This window comes from Capsicum annuum, chromosome 8 (assembly GCF_002878395.1).
Source record: "Capsicum annuum cultivar UCD-10X-F1 chromosome 8, UCD10Xv1.1, whole genome shotgun sequence".
Taxonomy (NCBI): Eukaryota; Viridiplantae; Streptophyta; class Magnoliopsida; order Solanales; family Solanaceae; genus Capsicum; species Capsicum annuum.
This window is the reverse complement of record NC_061118.1, coordinates 20,847,886-20,866,399: the sequence shown is the minus strand read 5'-3', so window position 1 is coordinate 20,866,399 and position 18,514 is coordinate 20,847,886.

Genomic DNA, 18,514 nt, shown 5'->3' with positions numbered 1-18,514 from the left:
TTATTCCTTTAGTACCTTGTTAAATGATAGATACTTTGGTGCATTGAAACATTCTTTCGTGAAGAGGCATGAAGACTAATAGAGGTGGGTGAAGTCGTCATTTTCCAAAACTAGGGCAAAGGAGTGTAATTGAGTTGCTATTGATATAGATTCACTCAAGAGAGTTAGTTGTTATTACTTGGTTATTCTTAAAAGTCTTATACATCCTTGAAAGTGTGATTGATTTTGAGAGGAGTTACACAAATAACTTTTCCCATGCTTGAGGGCTAATTATTGGCGCTAATCAAGTTTAGAATCATTGTGATCATTTGGTTGTATGAATGGGCTTATAATTAAGTAGACTCATTGAATGTGTAGTAATTTACTCGAGGATAAGAAAATTTGTAAGTTGGGTGTGTTGATCAGTGGCAAATTTTCCACTCATCGATATCGAAATTCATGTATACTATGATGAAGTAATTATATATATGAGAAAAATTCTTTATTGAAGTGTATTAAATACCATGGTTGTATGTTTGCAGGTAATTGGATGAAAAGGAGTGAAGCTGAGCTGAAGAGTAAAGAAAAAGACCAAAGTGCTTACACTAGCTAAAATTCAAGACCAAGGATCGACTATAAGGTACCGCGATCGCGGCCTGAGGGTCGTGATCATGATCCAATGTCAACTCAAGCCTCAGTGATTATGAGAGGATCACCAGGATCGCGTTGGTCACGAATGCAGTCAACCAAGTGCGATAACGATAGAGCGGAAATTCTCAAAGGGCAAAATCATAAATTCGTAGAGCTTAATCCCAAAACTCAAAAGCACAAACCCTTGCACAATTTGGCTATCTTGGAACAACTTTTCAAGTTTTGAGTAGAGAAAACATTCCAATTTTGATAAAGAACAACTGTAGTAAATTCTCAAGAGATTTAAGTATTAATTTGAAATTGTATTTTGGATTATTCTTGCTTGGTTTTTAATGGATGCATTAAATGTCAACATGTGTACATTTCTTTTCTTTAATTTTATGAGTAGCTAAAATTCTTATATTGCAGTTATGGGAAATTAGGTGGTTAAATTTGTGTGGGTGTTAATTGTTAGTCTAAATAACTAGTTAAGGAGGTTGGGTTTTTCTATTACTCTAAGTTTGACTTGAGAATTTTTGGCGAAAAGCCCAATTGACTTGGATCCCATATAATCCTTGAAAGAGGGATATGGGTGATGAGTGATAGTAGACTACTCTTTGATCTAGCTTCTCTCATGGTATTATCTTAGAAATAGGGTTGTTGTGTGGGTGTGCTATGATCATAAGCATTATCTTAGAAATAAGAATGCATGTATGAGGTATTGGGTTGATGAATTTTTATGCTCATGAGGTATTCGAAAGAATCCACGTGTGAAGTTTGGTGTTTTGTTTAAAGATTAACACTAATACCATAAACCTATCCTATCCAAACCTTTAACTAAAACATGGACTAACCTTTGATTACCCATACATAAGTGACTCCTAAGGTAGCATGACCCCAAGATTTCTTTTAATTTGATTTACTAATCACTAGTTAAATCCTTTATTGGTGTTATTGTGTTGTTTTGCATAACAAAGATTTATACCAAATCCCCAAACCTTACTTTAACATTTAGTTTTAGTTGTGCATTAGGTTTAATTCTTAGTTAACTCTCAATACTCAAAAGGTGTTGAAAACTATCTTGAACTCCTTATTGATATGACCCCGACTTTTGTTGGGTTTATATTGAAGACGATCGCCTTGCATCAAAACAATGGTGTAAGTTAAACGTTATCACCTATTCAAGAGAGTAACCTGAGCATTATCAAAATGGCGTCATTGTGAGTAACATGATTTACCATGGTTTCATGGCGCTTTCAATGCTTAAAATGGAAAATATGTAAGTACTTAGGTATATTTTGTTGGATATGATGTGTTTTTATGTTTATGTTGTAGGAAACTAGGTCTCTGGAGCTGAAGAAAAGTAAATATGATAAAAAAGTGCAGGAAGACCACTTGCGGGACCACTAATGGCCCATAAGTGGTAGCCACATGGCGTGTGAAGCTTTGTAGGTCTCAGCGACTACAAGATCAGAGAACCTAAAAGTTGCAGACTATTTTTTGACAACCACGCTGGGGCATTTACTGGGAGTGGGTGGCACTTGTTCCTCTATAAGATCTATTACAGGTTGTATCCTGCATATTGCTGAACAACTACATGATCTTATGCTACCCATGACACCACATATGGGGTGTGGGTACCACTCACGGACCGTAAGTTGTCCTTAAGTGGCTACCAACCCTGTTTTCCCTATTTTTTTTGGTTATAATTCTTAGGCATTCTATGTACTCTATAAATACCCTTGTAACATTTTTGTATTAGTTTATGCACTTTATATAGTTTTTACTTACATTATACTTTAACAAACATATATTAATTTAAAGATTCAACTTTTGATCTTGAAACCGTTTGTTCTTTATTATTTGGTTGAGTATTAATGTAAAAATTTGGTTTTGTGTTCTTCAATTGTTGTGAGATTTATCTTATCCTTTCTTTATTGAATTCGATGAATCTTCTTGAAACTATACATGGCTAAACCACCAAACATGGGTTTTGGGAAACCTAACAGAATAACAAAGTTGAGGAAGTGTGAGGTCTTTCTAAATTAGTGTCTGTGCATGTATTATGATCTTGTTCGATTTGAATATTTTCTTAACAACTACAGAAGTAAGAACTTACAAGTATTCGAGATTATCTTCACAAAAGTTGTCAAGATTAGTAAATGAAGGTTACGATAGTAATTTGAGGATACCAACCCTCGTCTAATCAACTTCACACCCAAAAAGAGATAGTTAACTTGGGATCAAAGACAAGGGTTAGTAAGCTGGGATCAAAGACAAGGGTTAGTAAGGTGACACTTGGACACACAAGGTGAAGAGTGAAATTTACCATGGCATTTATACGACAGTTTGTGATACCTATCTTGTAATATTCTACATGTATTACATTGAGTTAGTAAGATTGAGCACGATAAGTCTACAGAGTTAGGAAGCCAGGGGGAACATAGTCCTAGTATTCATCTCAGATTGATTTCAACTAAAACGATCACTAATTGTTTCTACTTTACTATTTTAAACACAAACCCCCCCATTTACTTTCCAGTATTTTCCTGCTACATCAATAGATTTGTAAGAGATATTCGACCTATTCCCTCTGGGTTTGACCCCAACCTTTGTTAGGTTACTATATTTGACTTCGACTGTATTATAGTTCTTGGAGGTACAGTTTTGAGTGACATCAAATTTTGACACCGTTGCTGGGTAATAAAATTATAGATTGATTGATAGTGTTTATTAAGGTTGTTGGCTTTTACATTTCTATTATTCATGAGGCGTACGGTGATGTATGCCTAATACTAGGAGTCAAGATAATCCCTTGATCTCATTTGATCTAGAGATTGAAAGAACCTTACGATAAAATCGTACGATGTCAGAATAAGGTCATGAAGATCATCATAAGGGGCTTTGAGATGATCCACTTAACTTACCTTCCCCACCTCAGCATGGTGTTTAGGAGAGAGCTGTGTAATATAATATGTGGGTATTAGCTGAAGCAAATATGGGAGGGATAATAAGGCTTCCCCTCATGAAGTCCCAGAGGAGAGATAGACAAGAAGTTAATTGTCTAGCAAAACTCGCCAGAGATGGAAGTGATAGAGCTCCCATACTCAAAACTTATCATACATGCAAGCGTATGATGATCCAAAGGATGACCTGGGGTATGTTGAGCCCATATAGATAGGAGATATCAACCCTCCCATGTTTCCCAGGGGATAAAGTTTGAAATCAAAAGTGCTATAATTCAATTGCTAAATCTGAAGGGTGTGTTTGCGGGTTTGCCAACCAATGGCACAAACATGCACATCATAACTTTTGTTGTAATTCACACTTCATAAAATATTCTTGGGTGAGTTATGAAGCTTTGAGACTCAGGCTGTTCCCATTCTCTCTAACTGGTAAAGTGACATTATAGTCAGTGAAACTACCTTGTGGGTCCCTTACTACTTAGAATAAGTTGTGAAGGTAGCTCTTAGACTGTTCCTTCCTTCCTGCCAAAATGCTACAATTGAAAGATAAGATCTATAATTTTAGGAAATTGCCTTCTAAACCAATGTATAAGGCATGGTTTTAATTTAAGAATAAGTTGATAATGGTGCCTAATCATAGAATATTAGGGAGAAATTTGCTGCAAATTTTCTATTGTGCCCTGAATACCAGTTCCAAGGCTATGGTAGACACTACCTTAGATCAGATCTCTCTTACCAATCGAGGGTCGCATACTCAAAAGGCAGAAAAAGGTGCCGGTACATATGTTATTGGTGCTTCTAGGGAGCATAGAATTCAATTCGTCATCAAGAATTGAATAGTATAATATAGGAAGTTATTTTATCCATAACGCCCCAAACTTGGATTACTAACCCAATCAAACCAAATTTCCTTTATTTATCATTTTTATCATTTGTTCTTTTTTCTCTCTAATTTATCTAGTTCCTTCTTCTACAATCATCTGATAAAGTCTTATCAAATAGCTCTTCCACTTCAGTAGTCACAGAGTTACAAACCCAAACAAAAAATAAAAGCTAAATTGAAAAAGAAAGGAGTTTAGAACAAAACTATTTTTGGCTTAGAAGACAAAGAAGTGTCATAAAGATGCGATTGTATAAAATGAATATTCATCAAATTTACTATTTTTCAATTTGTTCTTTCATTGATGGGGCCTTAAAACAAAATTAAAACTTGAAAAAATGATTCATTCCCCTTATAAAAGATACAATGGCTAAAGAAGTTGTATAGCTGAGGACAGATATTGGGCTTTTGACTTTGTAATTTACCACTATGAAATCTAAGAAGGTGAGTGATGTGTGCTTATAGAATAAAGCACCTAAGTTGTATGATTTTGATATTAAAGAAGATGCAAAGTATCTAGATAGAGGGTTGGTAGATTTTTGAGCTAGAGGCCAAGGGTTTTCTCAGGACACTTGAAACTAGAGGAAAGAGAGCCAAGGTTAGAACTTTTATAGGGACAAATATAGGGATAAGAGTAGAAATAAATGGTGACTGGAGGCATAAGGATCATTATAAGGAAAAGGGTGATGGATATGTTACATTGGGGAATCGTGATACTGAGTCAAGATTTGAGGCATTTCTCACTTAACCGGTAAATGGGTCATAAAATTAAGAAAGTTTCCTTAAAGAGATTAAGGCAGATATTTCAGGTTTGAGCCAGAAAGTGGAATTGCATGCTATTACTGTCAAGCAACTTGAGCAGTAATTTATACAAATATCAAGAACCTTAAATCATTGTTAATCGGTTTCTCTTTTGAGTATTATTGTCCAGAATTCAAACAATGACAGTCACGATTTGGCCATCCTCACTTGGAGTGGTAAGGCTATTATTTATCTCCCTATGCCTATAATTGATGATGTTTGGAATGATGTTACTGATATTGGATGGGTGTGGATAATCATGTTACAAAGGATAAAGGTAAAAGGAAGGAAGTTAATCCCATAGTGAGAACCATTCCACGACCTTCCCCATTTTTCCTCAAAGGTTAAAGAAAAATAAAGAAGAAGGGAAGTATAAAAATTTTATTGCAATGCTAAAAGAGTTGAGTTTGAATATCCCCCTTCTTGAAGCTCTTGAGCAGATGCCTGGGTACGTAAAATATATGTAGGATTTGGTAACAAAAAATAGAGCTATCATTTATGAGGATGTTGAGGGGTTGCATCAATATAGTGCAATTACATTTTGGTCTCTGATGCAAAAGAAAATTTATCCCAGAACTTTCATAATACCTTGCATTATTGGGATGTCTAGATTTGACAGAGCTTTGTATGACTTGAGGGCTAACATCAAATTGATGCTGCTAGCAATGTTCAAATATTTAAGCTTGAGACCTCCCAAAACTACGATGATGTGGTTATTAAAGGAAGATCATACAATAAAAAATCCCGTAGGCATATCATTTGATGTTTTAGTAAAAGTAAATAACTTCATCTTTCCAGTCGACTTTATTTTCTTATATTGTGAAGTCGATTTTAAGATGCTCATAATTTTGAGGAGACCATATTTTTCCATGGTAGAGAATTAGTGGATATATAAAAAAGTGAGCTTAATTTCTGGCTTAATGATAAAGAGGTCACATTTAATGCTCGTAGAACCATGAAGCAGCCGAATAACATGAGGGTGGTTTTGCTAATAATTTAAGTTGATGACCCTGGAGGCCAACACTTTGGATACCTTGATGAAGTCTAAGTAATCAAGGTAACCACATTGTTCTGTGATGGTAAATCAGGCACTACCGGGAGGCAAACTAAGATATTTTATTATTTTTTGCATTTTTGATAATTTATGTTTAGTGTGATTGATGTCAGGTCTACGTACCAAAGCTGCCATAGGTATGTTCTCAACTCTCTTTCTTTGAAGAGGACTAATAAATTAGGGACAATGCATGTTTATTTGATAGGGGTAGAGCTACATATAGGTCTAGATGTTCTTTTGGGGTTTCTACCATTGTATCTCTTTTCCTTAGAGTTTGTTCTTTGTAGAGTCGGCATGTTTAGGGCGTATCTATTTTTGTTTTGTGTTGTTTATATTTATCAAAGAGAAAAATAAGTGACCTAAAGGTAGTTGAGATATTTTAATGTTGTGTTTAAATGTTTGACAAGAAAGGATACCCCTCTAAAAAGTTTGTTTTGAACTGTGTGGTGTGTTTATCTTTTTTACCATTGTGAATCTTGTAATGGCATTTGGATTAGGGACATAATAATCATAGCTTAGAATTTGCATAAACCGAATAGGTAGTAGTTTATAACATAACCCTATGCCAAGTGTGTGTAAGTCTGCTTACCTTGTTCTTTTTGGGCATTTAATCCAGAACTTACCCGATTAGTCTTGCCTAGGTTGTAAGATAGTCAGTTAGGAAAAGATTATAATTCATTATTGCTTTAGTCCACTCTTAGCCTAAATGACCTTCCAAATGAAAATAAACATCCCTTGATCCTAATTTTGTGCCTACTTAGACCATTTTTTTGTTTCACCTTTGACCTTCCCAACTAGTTACAATGAATTTGTTTTGGCCCTAGTCCTTTCTTGGACATTCTACATCTTAACTCAAGAAAATTGCCTAAGTTGAGGGTGGCTCTTATAGGGGTGCACAATTAGAATTGAGTATAAATAATGGTTTGAATAAGAGGAAAAGAAAGTAGGGTTGGGTGTGGTAATACAAAAAGAAACAATGAGAGAAACATAAAATGAAAGGATAAAAAGAAATCGCACCCAATATAAACAAGCAATAAAAATAAAAAGGAAGGAGTAAAGAAAAAGTTGGTTGAGAAATAGGCCTTAAAATATAATTGTAGTGCCAAGAAGGGTTAGAAACTAAAGTCCTAAATGTACCATACAAGCCCCAACTCTATTTTACAAAATAAATAAAGTCCTAGAGTGATCCTAGTCCAACTGTCTAAAAAACTAAGGTGAAGAAAACAAGGGCAAGCCTATGGTGTTATATGCACATTGATTGGAACTTATTTTGAGAGTTCGAGAGTCTCGTTATCATCCCCATATTGACATGAATAATCATATAGTGTGAGTGGGACTTCTTTATTGTGAGGGTACATGGGTTGTGTTGCTAACTGTTTATCTATTTGGGCAGTATAATTTGTACACATATTTGATTATTTGTCGCTAATGTAATGCCACAGCTTGATTCCTTTTTAATGTATTCTTGCGTAACATAGATTCACACAGTTGGTTTTAAAAAGTTCAAAATAGGAGGGGGATAATGATTTTAAAGTTGAAATTTAGTTGACTGTCGTAGGTACCTGTGTTTCCTCTTGGTTAAGCATTGTCTTGTTGTTTTGGATATGTTTTGTTGCCTTAGGACATACAAACATTCAAAGTTGAGGGCATTAATGTGCCATGGTTTCATGGACCTTTCGATGCTTAAAACAGGAAAATATGTAAGTACGTAGGTATGTTTTATTGTATATGATGTGTTTCTTAGTTTATGTTGTAGGAAAATAGGTCTCTGGAGCTGAATAAAAGAAAATATGAGGAAAAAGTGCAGGAAGACCACTTTTGGGACCACTTAGGACCCGTAAATGGTAGCCACATGGTGTAAGTAGCTTCGTAGTTCTCAGAGAATACAAGATCAAAGAACTGGATAGTTGCAGATTATTTTATGACACCCACGATGGGGCACTTACGGGGCGTGATTGGATCTTGCACCGCCGTAAATGCCATTGCAGGTTACATCCTGTAGTTTCCTGAAGAACTTTATGATTTTCTACTACCTACAACACCACCTACGGGGTGTGGGCGCCAGTCACAGCCTGTAAGTAGGTCCTTAAGTAGCCAACAACCCATTTTTTTCTGTTTGTTTTGGTTAGGATTTTTAGGGTTTCTTGTACTCTATAAATACCCTTTGTGATATTTTTGTATTATTTTTTGCACATTGCCTAGTTTTTAAACACTCTATACTTTGACAAACATATATTGACTTCAAGATTCAACTTTTATTCTTGGAATCCATTATTCTTAATTATTTGGTTGATTATTTATTTGAAAATTTCATTTGTGTTCTTCCATTGTTGTGAGATTCATCTCATGCTTTATATGAGTATTAATATGGTTAGTGGTTATTTTGTACGAGTGATAAGGTATAAAATGTAAGATTGTTTTATCTTGTAATTTGGTTAGGAATATTAGTTAGTCCCAAATTATTTATCCAATTATTTTTACTACAACGATGAGATAAGTTTTCTCATATATATAGTGGAATAATTACATGGAATATCTCAATTCATAAGGTAACGTTGTTTGTACCATCTCCATACCAAACAATCCCTTAGTATAATCGCACAAGTGAGCTCTGAAAAAGATATGTAATCTTAACCATACCCTGTGAAGATAGAGAGATTTTTGCCAATAAAAATTTAATGAATTCTAAATTTAACATATAATTTAAAAGTAATATAAGCTTTTATTAAAATCTTGAATTTACCGTGGAATTCAATATATAAAGCATAAGACGAATCTCGCAACCAAACACAATATAGATAAACAACAGAAGAAAACCTGAAACATAAGGATAAAATAGTTAATGTAATCCAAAAGTAAGCTCTAAGAGTTAACAACAATCATTCCCACATCATTGTCCGCACAATCCTTTACAAAACCAAATACCAAACTAAGTCGGGATATGCCCCCGACCATAGCAAAAAGGAATCTAAAAGTAATAGTTTTATGAACACAATGAAATCGTGAGGTAACAAGACTTTTGGAACCTAGAGGCTCACCACTTCAAGTAGACCAACCGATGAACTAGATCATCTACCACTGTAAAAGATAATAGAAAACTCCTAGGACCCTACATCATGAAATTATGTAGAGTCCAGGGATAGTTAGTGGGGTGAGCACTAGCATGTAACTCAATGATAGATAAAATAATGTCATTTTTCAAAATAAATCCAATCTCAATGTAATGTTCATATACATTCATATTCATATATATGAGATGCCGAGATAGGGTACAAGGTTTGAGCATGAGATTTAAAACCATTAACCTACGCTGTGTAGCTCTAACCATCCTAAGGCCACCCACAGCTATATGGGTTCAGCTTTCCCTACTAAAAGGGTCCCAGTGCGTGTTAGATGCATAAACTAGGAAAATTCGTGGAAGGGATAGGAAATCCACAACCCCAGCCATTTCAATATATATATAAAGTGTGAACTATGCAAACGGTCATAAAGATCCCATGTCGGCAAACATGGTTTCAAATATTGGTCCCTCCGGGACCTCCACCTTACACGATGAGCTACACAACCCCCTTTAAGATCAATTAAAATATTTGCACACAGCCCATTCCTTTAACTATTTAGGCATTACCGTATGTATCGTCATACTAATTAATTATGCTTGCAAGCTTATAGTATTATGCCAATCCAATCATTCATCAACTTAGGGGAATTCAAAACCCCCAAGTTCCAATTTTAAAAAACCATACCATGGCCACCAAGGGACTTTCCAAAATAATTTTTATCTGTTTAGCTATTAATGTAATGCAATAGTTTAGTAAAGTAAGGAAAACCATGTAATAGCCCATATTTTAAAACTAATTATGCAAGTGGGTTGAGATTAATACCAATTACAAACTAAAAACCATAATTTTAGGGGAATGCCTTGACCCCCTTCCAATCCACCATACCCATGCATAATTTTAATTCAAAGACTTAGAGATAAAGACTGAGTAACATTTCCAAATCCATAAGGAAACCAACAAAGTAGTAATCATACAAAACCTTCAACCCATATGCAAAAAACAATACATAAACCATGATAAACACATACTTTTATATAAAACCAATTTAGAGAATAGATTCATGCATAAAGACACCAAAAAATTCAGAGAGAAAACCCCAACTTAAAGCCTAGATAACCAATTCCCTTGAAAACCCTAATTGTTCTTGCTTGGAAAATTTGAGAAAGAAGAGAGTATTTGTGTTATGTTAATTAGTGGAAATAGGACTAAGGGAAAGATTTTAAGTCATGGAAAGTAATGAGATGTAAGAAAAAGGCCATAATGCCCTCAATGAAATTATGCAAAAAGTTTGTGTTCATCACCATGACTTGTAGTCTGGTTAGAAAATTTAGGCACCTTGATTGGAAAAGTCACGAGTTACATCCTACGGATCATGACAAGTCCTTACGGCTCGTAAGGTCCTGGTCGTAACTTCTGTAGAAATAATGGACTACCTCACTGGTTAGACCATAATTGATACTATATGACTCGTGAGGAGTCTTCAAACTCATTACCTGAGCCATACCCTTAACAGTGATGACTAAACCTAGAAATTTATAGGGTCCAAAACCTTGGGGTATTATAATAATTGAGTATCAAAATAAAGAAACATATGACATAGAAGAAATTATGATCAAATAGTGGCAATTGAATCAGGTTCAATTACTTGATGTCAATGATGATCAACTTGATAGAACATTACTAATAGTAAATAAATCTTTTGAATTGCATGTTGAGCATTATTACTGTGGGTTCAATTTGAAATGATTATCCAAAAATTAGAAATGAAATTGAATACAAAAATTAAGACATGTGATATTCCATGCCAAATGATGATGAAAGTTGTGATGTGATGGTTTCCAATAAAGATGTAGGAGAAATAGATTTTGAAGAATTCTTGATGATTTTTCAACCAACCAAGCCAAAAATATTGAACGATGCTGAAATTGAAGAAGTGATACTAGAGTTGTAAGAAAAAGTCAAGAAAATCCTCTATCAAGATTCTTCTTCATTGTAGGTTGAGAATGTCATGAAAGATGCAAATTCATAAATAAAAAGGCAACCTTATTCTAACCATTTTTTTTACATTGTGATTTAAAGATGTGAAAATTGAAATAATCGAGCAAACAGAGAATTTTTTAGATAAGGGAAAAAGTCCTTATGTATCGAATTTTGTTATCCTAAAATTAAAAAAAGGTGTCCTTTGCTTGAAGGGTCAAATTTAGGTGGACACTTCTTAATCTTGAAGCTAATGGAATTTAAGGTATAGAACAACTCAACCCTCATTTTTCCTTTATTGATCACTAAGTTATGTAGACAGGATGAAGAAAAAGAGTTCTCAGGAGACAATTGGGTTGAACCAATAATGCCAATATTTCTATTAAAGAATCAAAGTAAAGGGACTGTCATAGAAAAAAGAAAAGAATGATTAATTCTGGTAAGTCACCTCATGCGGAGATTGATTCGTGTAGGCCATTGTCTGTGGGGCTATTTGAGATATTGATGGCTAAAGTGATGTTAGTTCAAGATTTAGTATCTATACTTCCCACAAGACCATGATAGACTTATGAAGAGCCCACTAAGTATGTCCTAATGACATATTTTGACTAGTTCTTAGATGATCATAAGAAGTAGAGAGCCCATCTCACGAGGTTAAAGAAGGCAAACTATGAATTGGATGAGTCACATGAAGATATGAGTGAGTTACTTACCAAGATGAAGAAGAGAGATAAGTTTTCAGCCAAATATGGAAGGTGTGAGGGGTTATAAAAGATCTTAAAGCCTAAGGATTAAGTTTCTTCTTCAAGGCCACAAGATGAAGACAACATTCTCGCATAGTGGTCTGATGATGCTGATGCTAATACTGATGCTGAGGGTGCAAATTATAAGGAGACTGATAGTGGTGAGAGTCTGTGATGCATATTCTCAGTGCCCCTTCATTTTGTGCTTTGATGTTATGTAGTAAGAAAATTGTAATCTTTTTAGTTGGGGGTGGTTGTTTTGATATTTATGCTATAGTGTGTTAGTTGATACATTTGTCTTTAAATTTTGATTTGGATATTTATGTGACCTTATCGAACTTTTAGGCTATGCTTTTATTTATTTTATGGATATTATGGTGTGCCTCATTGGGCTTGGTATTAATGGATTTTGATATTGTGCATAGCATTTATATTGTAGATTTTGTTGGATTGACCATTTCTTTTATTTCCATTTCTATTAGTTTCTTTATTTTGTAAGATTTTTGTATTTTTTTTATAGTTGTTTGGGTGATTCCTTTGTTTGATTGATTGGGTGACGACATTCTTAAGGAAAAATCATTATGTTTAGGTGTTGGTGTCATTTGTATAGGAAAAGTTTGATAACCATAGCATTGTGAATTGGGGTCCTGATTGAGATAATGGTAAAGCCTGAGTAGCCACAGAATTATTTCTGTTGTTGGATTCAAAATGTGGGATAGTGGCTAATTTGGTGCTAATAATAGTTAGTCTTGCATTGTGAAATGTGAATTGAGCAAACCCCTCCGTCTAAAATATTTATGAAAAACAAGTGTATAGAAGTGAATGATATTGTGATAATACTTTTAACTCTTTTTGTGACTCTTTATTCTTTAGGTGGTAACAATGTGAAAAGTTATTACTTTGCTCTTGTTTAGGATTTAAAACTAATCTGTCTAGAGTAGTTCGCATACCAGGTATGGTGAGTTTTCATTGAATAATTCTTGTGCATAGTTTTGTCATCAAAATTTTCCCTTTTGGTCTTTCAATGCTAGTCTTGATTGTGTTGGTTAGTGAAATGATCTTAGGCCTTCTTTATGACTTTTGAAAACTATTTTAGACTTAAAAGCCTATGTGTGCATGAATGTTGTCACTAGTTATCCTATTTGAACCTAATATCCTTTCTTTGGAAAAATCATTATAAGCCTTGAACCTTTTTAAATCATTTCCCTCTCTTGAACCCTACCCTCCTTGAACTTAAAATTTCCAACTTGAGGCTAAAAGCCTATGTTAGGGGTATGTTGGAAATCGGAAGAGATGATCATATACCTTGATTTTATAAGTGAGTGCCTTATGAATAAACAAAGGTTTGAACAAAATAAGCGACAAACAAGAAGTTTTCAATAAGGTAGATGAACTTGAATTAAAAAAATAGAAAAGATAGGCACTTGTGTGATATGAAAATGAAGTGATAAATGATCAAACTTTGAGTTGTATTGTAATTCTTAGAGTTCAAGAAGGGTGTAGTCACTTATATCCTAAATGATCTTCCCACCCTTTCCCAAGCCTACATTAAAAGCTAGAAAACTTCCTTTGAGATCTCCAACCAGTGCTTTTGAGTTGGCAGATTAAAAATAGGGCAAGCTTATGGTATGATACTTGTTCACATTAGAAATTCCTTGTTAATTGTGTGAGTGTTTGTGCAATTTTACCTTGTATAAATATTGTAAATATTATGTGTTTTATGATTTTCTTTCTTATGAGGGCTTATAAACTAGGATAGATTGGTAAAGTTGACAAATTCTGAAAATGAGTCAAAGGAACATGGTTAATTGACTATTGATTATGACTCACTTCTTGAAAATTGGTTGTTGTTACTTGATCATTCTTGTATTTCCATTGTGTTCTTAGAATTATGTTTAATTTTTAGGAAGTTACTTGAGTAAGACTCACATGCATGTCGACTACTTGTTAGTACGAAACAAAGTCATAGTCCCATGTAAAGTGAAAATAATGATATGGTTTTTAGCTTAAAGTAACAGCGTCATTGAGTTTTATTTTATGTTTCCTTGAGGACAAACAAAGTATTTAAGTTGGGGGTGTTGATGAGCGGCGATCTTGCCACTCATTTGTATGTCATTTATTATGATTTCGTGTTGTTCATTGATAATATGAGGCTAGTTTTCCTTTGAAATGTGTTTATTTCAAGTATTTTGGATTTGTAAGGAGTTTTAATTGAAAAAGTCATAAATAAGATGAAAATGAATTGAAAGAAGGAAAAAGAGTAGAAATAAAAGAGTCGGAAGAAAATCTCAGAACATTCCATCAGGTATCACTAAAGTGGCTTGAGATGCGGTTTAGTGGCGAGTCAGTATTTCACTGACGGGCGCTTTAGCGTCAATCTAATACTTTAACGGTCAGTCAAAGTTGGTCAAGGGGTACTTTAGCACCATAATGACCATTTTATCAGTCTTCTCAATCAAAGTCAAGGTCTACTTTAGCGTCCTATTCGACCGTTTTAGTAGTTAGTCAAAGTCAATAAGATCGCTTTAGCAGCCTATTGGTTTGCTTTAATAGTCATAAGGTAAATTTCTGGGGCATGTACGGAATTTCATATGTTTGGACCCCAAATCATCAAATGCTTGATACCAAGCCATTCTAAGGCGTCTAACACCCTTGAAATTGAAGATTGTAAGCTTTGTATTGTTAATTTCTCAAACTTTTCTTCTTTTTTCTTACTTTGTTTAGAATATTTAAGTGTAGTTGAATTTTGATATTTGAGTGTTTGTAGTTAGAGATAATGTAATGCTTGCGTATTGAATTTGAGTTCTGATTCTATCTCACTCTTTCATATTGATTGATTACTCTTTATTCTAAAATAAATTTTGTTTGTCCAAATTAATCTCATGTTTTCCCATTCCTACGATAGTTGAGATTGAAAAAGGAGATTGGAGTGGGTATTGCCCATCTAGCTCGATTAATACTTGAAAGAGCTAATTGAAATTGGGAAATATTAGTTTGACGAGATTTAGGATGTATGACCTATAACATGAAATTTGTTGCTAGATATAGTCAAATCTTAGAATAGCCTAAATTTGATTTTGTGATTCATGCTTTTAAGCTTACTTTTAAAGAACAAGTGAGGACTAAACCTTCAATGGTCGAAAGATGTTAGTGAGTGATTTTGAATTCAAAGCTAAATTACTAGATCTATATTTAAATTGTGAGTAGTTAATCGAATATTATGTATCATTGATAGAACTTATTCTCGTGTAATATTCCTTTTTTTCCGTCTTTATGAAAGCATCACTTATTTATATTTTAAATTGATTTTATCCGTATTCCACTTTTATTATTGAAAAGCCTTAAAATACTTGTATATTAGGTTTGAATTTTTGCGAGTTACTTTTATTTCGAACGATCACCACTCACATTGTACTCTGTCGATTCGAATTCAAGTCCTTATTGGGTAAAATATATTGACAATATCTAAAACACCTATTTAAGAGTCGAGCGTTATCACCGATCAACTTTCAGTATAACTCTTCAGGTAATGTGACAATTATCACATAGCATATATGTAATAGTCCCAAAAGAGAATAAATTTCCTCGAAAGACTATACTGTACCAAAATTCACTACGTCAAATAAAATGTATATGATAGAAATAAAACGTAACCTACATAGGGAAATCATTGGTTGTGGTTTTGTTTTGGTGGGTTTAACATCCTATAGGGAGAGGTGTCTAGGCTAGCTAATCCATGTGGATAACTTGGACCGGGAAAGGTCAGTATACCGGTAGCAGAGATTTTCCAATTATACAGGTGATCCAACCAACATAATATGTGTGACTAATATTTCTTAAACTATGCACGCAATCGTACATTAATTCGTCTCAAATAGAAGGTTTTCTGGAGCGTATCCATTCACATAATAAATATAGGTAGATGTATTAAGTGACACAAAAGGTTGCATGAGAGAGAACATTTATAAATACAGTCGTAAATTATCAAAGAAGTAAATAAACAACCAAAGAGCACATTAGGTTGACAAACACAATACATATATCCAAGAATTAAAGAAAGTCAAAAATTAATTAATATCCAAGGCTCAAATTTTGATCATCCCCCAAAGAGTCACCATTTGTCACACCCCTATTTTTACATACCCCACTAAGAAAGGTAGTTTTAGAAAAAGGTGGCCTTTTCCAATTAAAGTGATATTTTTAAAAGGTATTATTTATTTTACAGTATCACAACTTGAAATCAAGTTTTGGTATTTCAAATCACCTTTTTGAATCCCCAATCAAAATAAGATGACTTTTTGTTCTTTTTCTATAAACTAAAAATCCAGATAAGAAATTTTGTTGACCGAGAAAAAGTTGTGAGGCACCCCTCGAGTACCATTATTCTAGTGTGATCACTTTATTGACTTTTATTTGACCTAAATTATTTCTTGGATAGCTATGCTTATTATTCTGAAGTGCTTATATCCTATTTTCTTTTATTTGTTTTAAAACTGGTTTAAACTATCTTATTTTATTAATATGTATGGCATATTGATAACAATGCTTACTAGTCTTACCACACGTTATTGATCATCACTTATCAAACTTCACGACCAAGAATGATAACCAAGTCATACCTATATGAAATTTGAGCAAACTTTGAGATAAATATTGGAATCAAGTTCTAGTAGTCATGAAAATAAACTATACAAAGAAAGATTACAGATTACCTTTTGCGAAAATTAATTTTCAACAAAAACTAAACAATTTCCAAGTTAACAAATAACTAACTTTCAAGAGCCACAAAATCGAAACCACAAACGAAAACCTCATACACTGACCTGTGTGCTTTTTTCTTTTCTGATTATTTTTTTTCCTTTTGTTTGCTATCCAGATGTGTGTGTATGTATGTATATATATATATATATTGTTTTTTGGTGTATATGGGTGTAATGGTGGTGCCTTTTCTTTTTTCTTTTTCTTGTATGTATGGTGTATATAGATGAGTGAAGAGAGAGAGCTATGATGAAGTTGCAGTGTGTGTGTTTTCTATGGGGCGAGCGTAATGCCTCGGAAAATGGGTCCCGGAACGTCACACGGTGCTTGAGGCTACGAGTAGCTCCAAGTTAACCCTTTGAGCCATTTTTATTTAGTTTAACACAAATCAACGGGGTTTTCATAAATAACCCTCAAATATCAACAGAGTAATCATCATCCAAGAATAAAAGAATTTCAGAAAGATAATAAAATACGACTTACTAGTCAACTCCCAACATCTATACTAGTCTGAAAAGCCTCTAAGAAAATCAATAAAACCAGCGAGCCATTGAGACATGCCCCAACTGACTTATATTCAGTTATCAAATGTAAATAATTCCGTGAAACCAACATCAGACATCACATCCTCAGAACATGAGGACTCACCATAACAGAGAATGTAGAACAGAGTGCCCGAAGAATTACTGTCGAACCTGGAACTGAGCACCTGAACCTACATTCCGAGAAAATGCAGCCCACATCCGAAGATGTGGGTCAGTACCATGGAAAGGAACCGAGTATATGGGGGTGTATGCAGTTGTATAAACATCATCATCATAAATATTTATAAGAAATATGCAGGATGTATGAAAGACTCACATAGCCCAAAGAAAATCATCATAATCATGAGAGGATGAAATAAGTATAATAACACATGTGAGTCATCATATAATTTGTCAATCGCTTTCAGTTCATCAAGAATATCAATTCTCATAATGTAAATATCATTTAAATCTTTCAAAAGAATAACTTTCACAATTCTACTTTCAAATCACTTCACCGTTCACCATAGACACAAGGAAACACACACACACTGGGAGATCCTATAACTAACATAAACCATGTGAGCTACATGGAGTCCAATGTACAACCCACGTTGGGGGGAGCCGTTCTGTCCTTGCCATCGGAGTAAGACTATCGATATCAAATCCACATAAACTAGTGATCACTATATAAATCAGCCTCAGGCTCACTCCTACGGGGCACGTAGTTCTAGGAAAGTAAGGTCGCTTTATACCTCCCACTCGGTGCTAAATATTTCTCCCGGACTTAGCTCAGATCATTTCAAAGACAATCCACAATAAAACAATTTCAGTAATATATAAATATACATCGGGAGCCATCATGTTCCCATCTATCAAAATCAACCACGTTGTGGATTTCTTTCTCACTCGAGTTCAAAACAACTCCATTAAGACCAAAAGGTCAAATCATTCAAAATATCTCAAATATTTAACATCAACGTGCTTATAACACACACTTTCTCAAAAAAATACAATTTCCATTGGGGATTCACGACCCAAATATCAAAATCATGATAAATATCATTCAAAATTCATGCTTTATATCTCCACACATGTAAATTCATCTTTCAAAATAATAAATATCAAGATTTCATAATA